The 11,866-nt window shown below is 42.9% G+C and overlaps 1 non-coding gene across 1 annotated transcript; it reads right to left on the minus strand.

Moving 5' to 3' along the window:
- Positions 1-11,218: 11,218 nt before the first annotated feature.
- On the minus strand, positions 11,219-11,293 carry Trnat-cgu (transfer RNA threonine (anticodon CGU)). The gene has a single exon. It is a non-coding gene; the product is annotated as a tRNA-Thr (tRNA).
- Between the last annotated feature and the right edge of the window lie 573 nt (positions 11,294-11,866).

Raw genomic sequence — 11,866 nt, forward strand, 5'->3', positions numbered from 1 at the left:
TAAAGAAAAATTAAAAAGACCGTTGGAGAAAAGAGAACCACCTGTATGAATACCAAAAGCTCAGATGGAAACCCAGTTCTAAGCAAAAAAGGGAAAGCAGAGAGGTGAAAGGAGTATATAGAGGGTCTATACAAGGCGACGTACTTGAGGACAATGTTATGGAAATGGGGACGTAGATGAAGATGAAATGGGAGATATGATACTGCGTGAAGAGTTTGACAGAGAATTAAAAGTAAGTAGAAACAAGGCTCCGGGAGTAGACAACATTCCGTTAGAACTACTGACAGCCTTGGGATAGCGAGCCATGACAAAACTCTACCATCTGGTGAGCAAGATGTATGAGACAGGCGAAATACCCTCAGACTTCAAGAAGAATATAATAATTCCAATCACAAAGAAATCAGGTGTTGACAGATGTGAAAATAACCGAACTGTCAGTTTAAGAAATCACGGCTGCAAAATGCTAACACGAATTCTTTACAGACGACTGGAAAAACTGGTAGAAGCCAACCTTCGAGAAGATCAGTTTGGATTCCGTAGAAATGTTGGAACACGCGATGCAATACTGACCCTAAGACTTCTCATAGAGGCTAGGTTAAGGAAAGGCAAACCTACGTTTATAGGATTTGTAGACTGGAATACTCTGAAATTCTGAAGGTAGCAGGAGTAAAATACTGGAAGCGAAAGGCTATTTAGAATTTGTACAGAAACCAGATGGCAGTTATAAGAGTCGAGGGACATCAAAGAGAAGCAGTGGTTGGGAAGGGAGTGAGACAGGGTTGCAGCCTATCCCCGATGTTATTAAATCTGTATATTGAGCAAGAAGTACAGGAAACCAAAGAAAAATTTGGAGAAGGAATTAGAATCCAGAGGGAAGTAATAAAATCTTTGAGGTTTTCCAATGACTTTGTAATTCTGTCTCAGAGACATCAAAGGGCCTGGAACACCAGTTCAATGGAATGGACAGTGCCTTGAAAGGAGGATATAAGATGCACATCAACAAAAGCAAGACAAGAATAATGGAATGTAGTCGAATTAAATCAGTAGATGAGTTTTGCTATTTGGACAGCAAAATAACTGAGGATGGTCGAAGTAGAGAAGATTTAAAATGTAGACTGGCAATGGCAGGGAAATCGTTTCTGAAGAAGAGAAATTTATTAACATCGAGCATAGATTTAAATGTCAGGTAGTCTTTTCTGAAAGTATTTGTGTTGAGTGTAGCCACGTATGAATGTGAAACTTGGACGATAAAATGTTTAGACAAGAAGAGAATAGTAGCGTTCGAAATGTGGTGCTACAGAGACGAATGCTGAAGATTAGATGGGTAGATCACGTAGCTAATAAGGAGATACTGCATAGAACTGGGGAGACGAGTAATTTGTGGCACAACCTGACTAGAAGAAGGGATCGGTTGGTAGGACACGTTCTGAGACACAAAGGGATCACCAATTTGGTACTGGACGGAAGCGTGGAGAGTAAAAATCGTAGAGGGAGACCGAGATGAATACACTAAGCAGATTCAGAAGGATGTGGGTTGCAGTAGATACTCTGAGATGAAGGGGCTTGCCAGGATAGAGTAGCATGGAGAGCTGCATCAAGCCAGTCTTTGAAGTGAAGACTAGAACAACAACAATATGAATTCTGAATGTGACCGCAGACATAGGCAACACTAGTGCCATGAGTTTATTCACTAATTTCATATATGTATAAGTTAAAGGCGTAGCTCACGATTTGAAGATTATTGAGAAGATAATACTTTTCTTTATGTAGAGATAATAACATTTAGCATCACTCGGACATCTATTTATGATTAAATCAAGTGACGGCTTGCAATTTAACAAACGCTGAAGTAAAACTATTCTACAAACAAGGTGTACTGAGTCTATAATCCGTGGGCCGCGTATTTTAAATAGAAGATTACAAGGAGTAAATAGAATACGACTTCCACATCTGGAAGGATTGCAAATTTAAAATAAATTAGAGAAGTCTCAAAACGCAGGTAACTGAGCATGCAAGCTGCGTTACCAAAATTGGTACGAACTGCTTAGAAGATGGAATGCGCTACTGCTTGGGCTACACTTACTTTCTTCAGCAGCTGCAAATAGACGTCAGACAGCACTAGACGAGAGACAGGAATACAGCCTTTCTAACCCACGACTTCTTCTCGAATGAAGTCCCGCAACCCAAGTCCCGATACTCAAACTCAAGCTTTGGAGGGGAAAAGGTACGCTTCTGCCACTATGACAAACGAAAATTTTACTTCTCTGTGTAAAAACAGAGAAGTAAAATTTCAAGTGATGAGGTTGGCACAGGTTTCGAAACATCTTTCTCATTGGCTAGCCTTGAACGCTCCACACTTGGAGGTGGGGGGACGCTACTCCCGATTGGACTGTCTGTAATGTGAAGGGAAACACCACTTCTCCCACGTCATGAAGGCGTCGGGAGGCGGCTCACTTTGATGTGGGAACATAGAGGCGAGTTTCACGCCCAAGCGTTGTCAGGGGAAGGCTAGTCCAGCAGGCGGCTTCATACTCGACAGACTGATGGATGGGAGGGGAAACAATTCTTTTCAAGCCAAGGCGGCCCTGCTACGGCATACAAACACAATTGCGAATTCCACAATCTTGCACTCTTAGAGGGGACAACTAGACAAGCAGACGGCTCCGCCGCCGGCTCTAAAGGTGCTACGAAGACATTCTGTAAATCGTACAGAATCTGCCAGGCCCTGTCGATCCTTCTCCATTTGCCGAGAAAACTTACACACGTGAAATCACGATATCTTAACAATGGTGAATCGAAATCGCGAAGCGATAAGTGACAGTTACGAGAATGTCACAACCCGAGCAATCTCAGATGCTTCATAGGAGGGGCAAACGAAGGCTACAATATGCAAAACACCTATGCTGAATGTACTAGGTACGTGCCTTTGAATAATGCTCGGAATCATGTACAGTAGCGGTAATGTTCAGACGTCAGTGACGTGAGGGGACCAGAGAGCGACATTATACAATTCAAGGGCTCTTCATTTTATCCATTTTGGTGTTCTTAAAAATCCTAAGATTTTAAGATAAATATTGAACTTCAAAGTCTCAGTCGGCACCTCATCTGCTGTATAAAATTTCGGGCATCATTCAAAGGTTCGTAAATAGTTTCTCTATATATTTTATTTCTTATCTTTCGATAAATCATATAGTAAAACATCTGACCATTTTTTTAAATTTCAGTTTTTTTTTCAGTAAGCATCATATATTTTTATATATTAAAATATTTAAATATTAATCTGTATTTATTATTACCAGGAGTATATACACACAGCAAAAAAATGTTTTGCATCACCCCAGTTCCCAGAACTCCTGAAGATAGACGTTGACTCTGAACATTGTGTCACAGACACAGTCACTTTGACTGTTCAGAGATGACACTACACCCGTCCAAAGACGTAAATAACCATGCAAGAGAAGCGCCTATTAGACGGAGGGGGTCCGACAGCCGATCAGTTGCAGTCATTCCACCGGGAAGGAGGTACACGGCTCATGTTGTCTGTAGTTCAACCATGCCTAGACGGTCAATACCGCAGTTCGATCGCGTCCGCATTGTTACTTTGCGCCAGGAAGGGCTCTCAACTATGGATGTGTCCGGGCATCTCGGAGTGACCCAAAGCGATGTTGTCCGGACATGGAGGAGATAGAGAGAGACAGGAACTGTCGATGACATGCCTCGCTCAGGCCGCCCAAGGGCTACTACTGCAGTGGATGACCGCTACCTACGGATTATGGTTCGGAGGATCCTGACAGCAACGCCATCATATGGAATAATGCTTTTCGTGCAGTCACAGGACGTCGTGTTACGACTCAACCTGTGCGCAATAGGCTGCATGATGCGCAACTTCACTCCTGACGTCCATGACGGGGTTCATCTTTGCAACCACGACACCATGCAGCGCGCTACAGATGGACCCAACAACATGCCGAATGGACCGCTCAGGATTGGCATCACGTTCTCTTCACCGATGATATCTCATACGCCTTCAATCAGAGAATCGTCGGAGACGTGTTTGGAGGCAACCCGGTTAGGCTGAACGCCTTAGACACACTGTCCAGCGAGTGAAGCAAGGTGGAGGTTCCCTACCGTTTTGGGATGGTACTGTGTGAGGCCGACGTACGCAGCTGGTGGTATGGAAGGCGCCGTAACGGCTGTACGATACGTGGATGCCATCCTCTGACCGACAGTACAACCATATCGGCAGCATATTGGCGAGGCATTCGTCTTCATGGACGACAGTTCGCACCCCATCGTGCACATATTGTGAATGACTTTCTTCAGGATAACGACATCGCTCGACTAGAGTGGCCAGCATGTTCTCCAGACATGAACCCTATCGAACACGTCCGGGCTAGATTGAAAAGGGCTGTTTATGGATGACGTGACCCACCAACCGGCGTTGAGGAGTGGGGGAATCTGGACCAACAGTGTCTTGATGAACTTGTGGATAGTATGTCACGTCGAATACAGATATGCATCAGTGCAAAAGGACGTGCTACTGGGTATTAGAGGTACTAGACCTCACGCTTCTCAGCTTGATGTGCTACATTCCACTATACATTTGTCTATGGAAATTCGGGAAAAAAGTCATTCTGCAATTTTTCCATCAAATCACTAATTATGTTTTTCTTAATTACCTCGAATAATTTCAAGGAATCAAATACTTAAAAAAAAACTAGATCTCACGCTGGTCGGTTTGATACTCCATTTGTCCATTTCTCATTCTTCATTGGCCACGAAAATTCGGACAAAAATCCTTGCTAGGGAGCCTGCTTGAGGAAGGCTAAAATAAAACTAGTACAGAATGTTTTCCTGCGTCATGAAAACGTAATCATAAGTGCAAAGGCATGATAAGAAATCGGGACAGATACGTCAACAGTGTCCATTTCTAGCATCTTCTGTTAAGAATAGCTCTCCTCTCTAGTAACTGGGTCTCCTACCTTAAATTAACCGTGTCTTCTTATTTCGAATCATAAACAGTTCCGATTTCAGTTTTGCTTAGACCACACTAAATACGGAAAAAACAGTACCCCTGTATGTACTTCCAGTAATCTCAATTGTCTTGAAAGTCCTTTTTTATTCTGTATGTGCAGAGAGAAGTAAAATTGCCTTCGAACAGTAGGCCTACAAAAACATCACGGTTAATGCTTTAGGACTCGTAAACAAAATGGAAATACCTCAAAATATTAATTAATATGTCTACGTATGTTGTCAAGAAATACAAGGTGTCCTTCACAGGTCATTCACCTTACGCCACTTAACGTACGTTACAACCTAAAGGTACCCCGCGCCCGCGCCCTGCTTGCTGTTATCTTCACAGTATTTCCGTTCGTAGAAATATTTGTGCGCAACATCTAAGATTTCTTGGAACTATTGCGCAGAAAAATATCGGTCGCCGCTTTTTTTTTTTTTTTTTTTTTTTTTTTGGGCTGCTCCCAAATAATCCACTGTGCAGAGACCCATGGCTGACATTCTCTCTGTTTGATAAGCTTGCCGGTGCTGTGAGATACGGGGTCCCGCGTTTATTTCGTACCGCCACTCTGCCGTGAAGATTGATGTGCTCCTCAAAATTATTTCCATCATTTGGACTCAGTCGTACTCGGCACATCTGCGACGCCAGTGGGCGAGGTTTTGCGCATGGGACCCACCTTCTTGTTAACTTCCGTGAGATATGGGCGACGGTTGAACGGCAACGAATCAGGATAGCTAAGTAACCTCTCGAGTGCGAGGTCGAAAAAGGCCAATGCTGTTTACGGCATTCGTCGTCACATGTTGTCTACCATGCAACCACAATGTTGGCTGCTAATGGCAACACGGGGCGGGACTGTAGGTATCCAGTGGTGAGCACAGCATAGGCTACGGAGCGTAGTTGACCTGCTTATTCGACGAGTAGCTCACAGCAGTGATACAGTGTTATACTCCGATCCACGAACGATGGCGGTTCGCGCACATCGAGGCACGGACGGGGATTGCATTGTTGATGATTCCAAGCGGCAGTTGCGGTAAGCGAATGCGCGTGCTTTCCGCTTGAAGAAAGCGTATATCCCGCAAATTATGTCTCTCGCTTAATTTGAAGTCTCCAAATCCCAATAACGGCGCGCGCCAACAAAGAGACAGACAATGACTCGCACAAGCAGGCAGCCGCGTGCGCCCGCTGGCTCCGAGAAAAATAACATAAGACGCTAGCCTTGAGAAAAATTTTAGCATTCTTTACCGATGTATAAAACATGACAATTGCTTTTCAGTTGAAAGTCTGAGTACTATGAAGAGTAAAGGTTTACACTACATTTCACATGTAAAACCGTTTATTGAAAGATAATCTGCTTTTTAACTTTGTCTTTGCCATAAAACTCTTAACTTCACATTACTAGTATGCTTTGTCAGACTTAAGAAACTGTTAACATGCAACAATGTTTGAAGTTAAATATCCAATCAAGAACCAAGAGAACTTATTTAAACAGAAATTACGAATGCATTGTTATTGTGAACAGACGACACACAATGTTGCTTTTGCGGTGTATCTGTTTTATATCTGCACAGTTTTTCTGCATTATTCTGGAAAGTAAAACATGTTTTAGTAGTAACTTTTGTAGTATAGCTACAATGAGACAGGGTTTTCCGTAGCACAACAATACGTTACAGTACAGTACTTTCTTCATCACAACAATAAGCGTAATAACTACGACATCTATACACAAAGCATTTCACTTTTGTTTATCATGAGGTAAGTACATTGACTTCTGCAGAACTTAGCTTTCGGAGGACGATAAATACGAGACTTCCACAGATATTATGTTGCAACAAGACGCACATTTAGCGCTACAGGACACGTATTTGAGTGATTAATTTCGCACTTAAAACATTTACTTTTTTTTAAATATTTGAAGTGCAATGATACAAGGGTTTTCCGTGATATATTTCATTCCATTGCTGTAATCTGTAACACCTGAGGGTATAATTACATTAATCCTCAGGGGGGTACACGCTTACTTTGTGTACCATGTGTTTGGCACGCACAAGGAGCCCTAGCTAATATGGTATTTGCTTATACAACTTTACACATCGGTACCATATTTCTCTAACACAGAATTACACAGCTATCTGATTATTTGACAGAGAAACAAACATTCTTTTTACTACGTCAGTGACAGATGTTTACGCAATTACACAGTTGGATAATTTCACACTTATGAAACTTCCCCTTTGAACAATGGTACACGACTGTCCATAAACTGACACACAATATTTTTTTTAGCGCAACGCAATCTGACTTTAAATAATCTCTACAAGAGAATGGCCCTGACTAACATTAACCTGTACTTTTCACAAATCACTTACCTCACAAAAATCTTGGTTACTCCCACTACTGCAATACAGCAAGCGCCACTACTGCCAGCTAAATAAAAGATTCAAACTATGGAAGGCACTAACTACTGATAGGGATAGTTAGCAAATGAAAGATATTAATAGAGAACAAACGTTGTATTTACCTTAATAGTCATCATATATATATATATATATATATATATATATATATATATATATATATATATATAGCAGTTCATGACAAATTTCAAAACTCCGCCATCTCTCTCCCCACATCCACCACTGCTGGCGGCTCACCTCCAACTGCGCAACGCTACGCGCTGTTCACAGCCAGCTGCCTAGCACTACAATGGCGAGTATTACAACAATGCAAAGCAGCCACAGGCTGCACACAGCACAGCCAGTGATTTTCATACAGAGGTGGCGTTACCAAAAAAACCTAAACAGCCTACTTACAAATTATGCAGAATTTATCACTAACCACAACAATCAGCGATAACAACTCGTAACAAATGGAATCGAAATTCACTAAACAACTCGCTACGATCACATTTAATGCTCCCATTAGCTATGGTATTTACAATAGAACGCTCAGAACATACTGAACGCTCATTGGCTGACGGAGCGTACGTGACGCAGGTCCGCAGAGCCTAAACTAGACCGCTATCGTTCGTGGCTGCAACTGTAGATATATCGATATCTGTATGTCGCGAAAATTGGCAATTGACCCTAAATAATGAAAAATGTGACGTCATCCACATGAGTGCTAAAACAAATCCGTTAAACTCCGGTTACACGACAAATCAGTCAAATCTGCAGGCCGTAAATTCAGCTAACTAACCAGGAATTACAATTACGAAGAACTTAAATTCGAATGAACACATAGAAAATGTTGTGGGGAAGGCTAACCAAAGACTGCGTTTTGTTGGCAGGACGCTTAGAAAATGTCACAGATCTCCTAAAGAGACTGCCTACACTACACCTGTCCGTCCTCTTTTAGAATACTGCTGCGCGGTGTGGGATCCTTAGCAGACAGGATTCACGGAGTACATCGAAAAAGTTCAATGAAGGGCAGCACGTTTTGTAATATCGCGGAATAGGGGAGGGCGTGTCACTGAAATCATACAGGATTTGGGATGGACATAATTAAAACAAAGGCGTTTTTCGTTGCGGAGGAATCTTCTCACGAAATTCCAATTACTAACTTTCTCCTCCGAATGCGAAAATATTTTGTTGACGCCGACGTACATAGGGAGAAAAGGTGACCATCATAAAATCATGGAAATCAGAGCTCGCTTGGAAAGATATATGTATTCGTTCTTTCCGCGCGGTATACGAGTTTGGAATAATAGAGAATTGTGAAGGTGGTTCAATGCACCCTCTGCCAGGCACTTAAATGTGATTTCCAGAATAGCCATGTAGATGTAGATGTATAGCCGTGTTGATACAAAGCAGAACAATGGCAACAATAAACAAAGCAAACATTGCATTATATCTATAACAGTTGCCGATGTTGGCATTTTCTCAGAAAGGAACCCAGCAAATTTCGCTGAGTGCGAAAGAAGCGGCAGATGAAATATTAGCGCTTCTGCAAGACGAGTCAATGAAATGTGTGGTGTCGTATATGCTCGGCTGCGCGGACAATGCACATGAGAAGTACAATGATGAGAATATGTGCTTAACAAGTGAAAGTGATATTGGAACAGGTGGTGAACCATGCAGTACATCATCCTTGTCGGACAACGAGCCACAAATCCCTTCTCCAGTGAAGGTCGTCCAAAGATCGAGTACTAAGCATAGTTACGTACATGGAAGATCATGGCAGCATAGTAAAAAAACAATTATGAATAGATTTCGTGTAAGTCCGCAGCAATATGACAGTGTAGTGCATTAGAAAAACTAAGGGTATTCAAGGGAGGACAAGGTGCACTTGTTATAAAAACTGGTGTTCGCGCGTTTCAAGGACGCTCGATACCATGTACAGCTTGTACATGAAAGTTATCTACAAACTTATGCACTCAAATTATGCGCGACATGATTACAATGATTTCAAGGGAAGCAGTGGATGGTTGAACAACATCAAACAGTGCTATAGAATTGGTTGGTTGGTTGGTTTGGAGATTAAAGGGACGAAACTGCAAGTTATCACTCCCTACAGAATTGGAAAACGTAAGATAACGGAATTTCAAACAAAGCGTCAACTTGACGATGCACAGCAAACTGTGCAATCGCCCAGAAAATTTGTAAATGAGATAAACAAACTTATCCTATCGTTCAGTAAGGATTTTGTTTTTAATTCCGACAAATCGAGATTTGAGGAGAAAATGCATATGAAAGGAACTCTGGAAATTAGAGGTACCAAGAGAGTTTTATCAAGATCAACTAACATCACTGCCTTAGCGCATTCATATATAATTATCCCGAGTCTTAATCTGGGTGGTGAATTGCCTGGAAAGTTATTTATTGTGCTGGGAGAGGTTCCCCCTACGAATTTTTCTCGTGTGTGCAATCTTGCAAGGGCAGTGGGGAATATTTACGTCACAGCAAGCAAAAGTGGGAAAATGAGCGTAAGAGAACTATAATTATGGTATGAGCACTGCTTTTGCCCAATAGCTGGTCAAAATAACTTGCTTTTGCCTGATTCTTAGTCTCCATATAAAAATAATACTACTTTAGAGCAAATTATCCCTCCTGAAAAGTCTGTGGCACTGCAGTTCATACCGCCTGGAACCACTGGACACTTTCACCTGTAGATGTTTGCTTTTTCCGTGCCTATAGAGCATATTATCGCACTATCTGCGACTACGACTTAAAGGATAGCCAGTTTCACGATAAGCTCCACGACAGACTGTTTGGCATTTAGCTGCACGCCATCATATTTCGTCAGTTCTCATCACCCCGTCACAGCTATATGATTCTAAATGCATCGTTTAAGAGTGGATACCTAGCTGAACTTCCTGCACGGTTTGTAACTCCCAAGGAGTTCACCTCCGGTCTTGATGGTGCGAATCTTTGTGATCACTGTGGCGCTCCATTTTTCATTCTGTGTTCATGGTGCAAGTTAATGCGGATACCTAGCTGAACTTCCCGCACGGTTTGTAACTCCCAAGGAGTTCACCTCCGGTCTTGATGGTGCGAATCTTTGTGATCACTGTGGCGCTCCATTTTTCATTCTGTGTTCATGGTGCAAGTTAATGCGGATACCTAGCTGAACTTCCCGCACGGTTTGTAACTCCCAAGGATTCCACCACCGGTCTTGATGGTGCGAATCTTTGTGATCACTGTGGCGCTCCATTTTTCATTCTATGTTCATGGTGCAAGTTAATGGATGGTTTTGAACATTTATTGAATGTCGACAATGTCCATTTTGCGAAATGTAATACATGCATCCCATAGAAGGTTGATCTCTGCATCTCCCAGACACTCATTTGCAGTCGCCCTCCTGATGCACATGGAGAGTCATTAGCAGCTAATATTTTTCCTGAATGAGATTTTCATTCTGCAGCGGAGTGTGCGCTGATATGAAACTTCTTGGCAGATTAAAACTGTGTGCCCGACCGAGACTCGAACTCGGGACCTTTGCCTTTCGCGGGCAAGTGCTCTACCAACTGAGCTACCGAAGCACGACTCACGCCCGGTACTCACAGCTTTACTTCTGCCAGTACCTCGTCTCCTACCTTCCAAACTTTACAGAAGCTCTCCTGCGAACCTAGCAGAACTAGCACTCCTGAAAGAAAGGATATTGCGGAGACATGGCTTAACCACAGCCTGGGGGATGTTTCCAGAATGAGATTTTCACTCTGCAGCGGAGTGTGCGCTGATATGATACTTCCTGGCAGATTAAAACTGTGTGCCCGACCGAGACTCGAACTCGGGACCTTTGCCTTACGCGGGCAAGTGCTCTACCAACTGAGCTACCGAAGCACAACTCACGCCCGGTTCTCACAGCTTTACTTCTGCCAGGTTCGCAGGAGAGATTCTGTAAAGTTTGGAAGGTAGGAGACGAGGTACTGGCAGAAGTAAAGCTGTGAGTACCGGGCGTGAGTCGTGCTTCGGTAGCTCAGTTGGTAGAGCACTTGCCCGCGAAAGGCAAAGGTCCCGAGTTCGAGTCTCGGTCGGGCACACAGTTTTAATCTGCCAGGAAGTTTCAATATTTTTCCTGTCGTAGTTGTTAACACAACACTTCCAAATGAGCCTTGGTACTGATTGAACATGCGACCTCGAACTCAAGGGTTTCCTTGCCAGAAACGATCCCCATCTCGCCCACCCGTTGCCCCGGGGATTCGAAACCACCACAGGCTGATAGGTCATGCTATAAGCCGTTATAAATTCATTGTGTTCCCTGCTCTGTAAGCGCATAATTTCTGTCATCGATTACTTCCTTCTTCAGGACTTTGTGTTGAAATCTAGTGAGGATATTGTTCAGGGTCTGAGCCCTCTACTCCACTCCCATAAGCGAGATAGCGCAGTGGCTAGCACACTGCACTCGTATTCAGGA

Source organism: Schistocerca nitens, chromosome 4 (genome assembly GCF_023898315.1).
Source record: "Schistocerca nitens isolate TAMUIC-IGC-003100 chromosome 4, iqSchNite1.1, whole genome shotgun sequence".
Classification (NCBI taxonomy): domain Eukaryota; kingdom Metazoa; phylum Arthropoda; class Insecta; order Orthoptera; family Acrididae; genus Schistocerca; species Schistocerca nitens.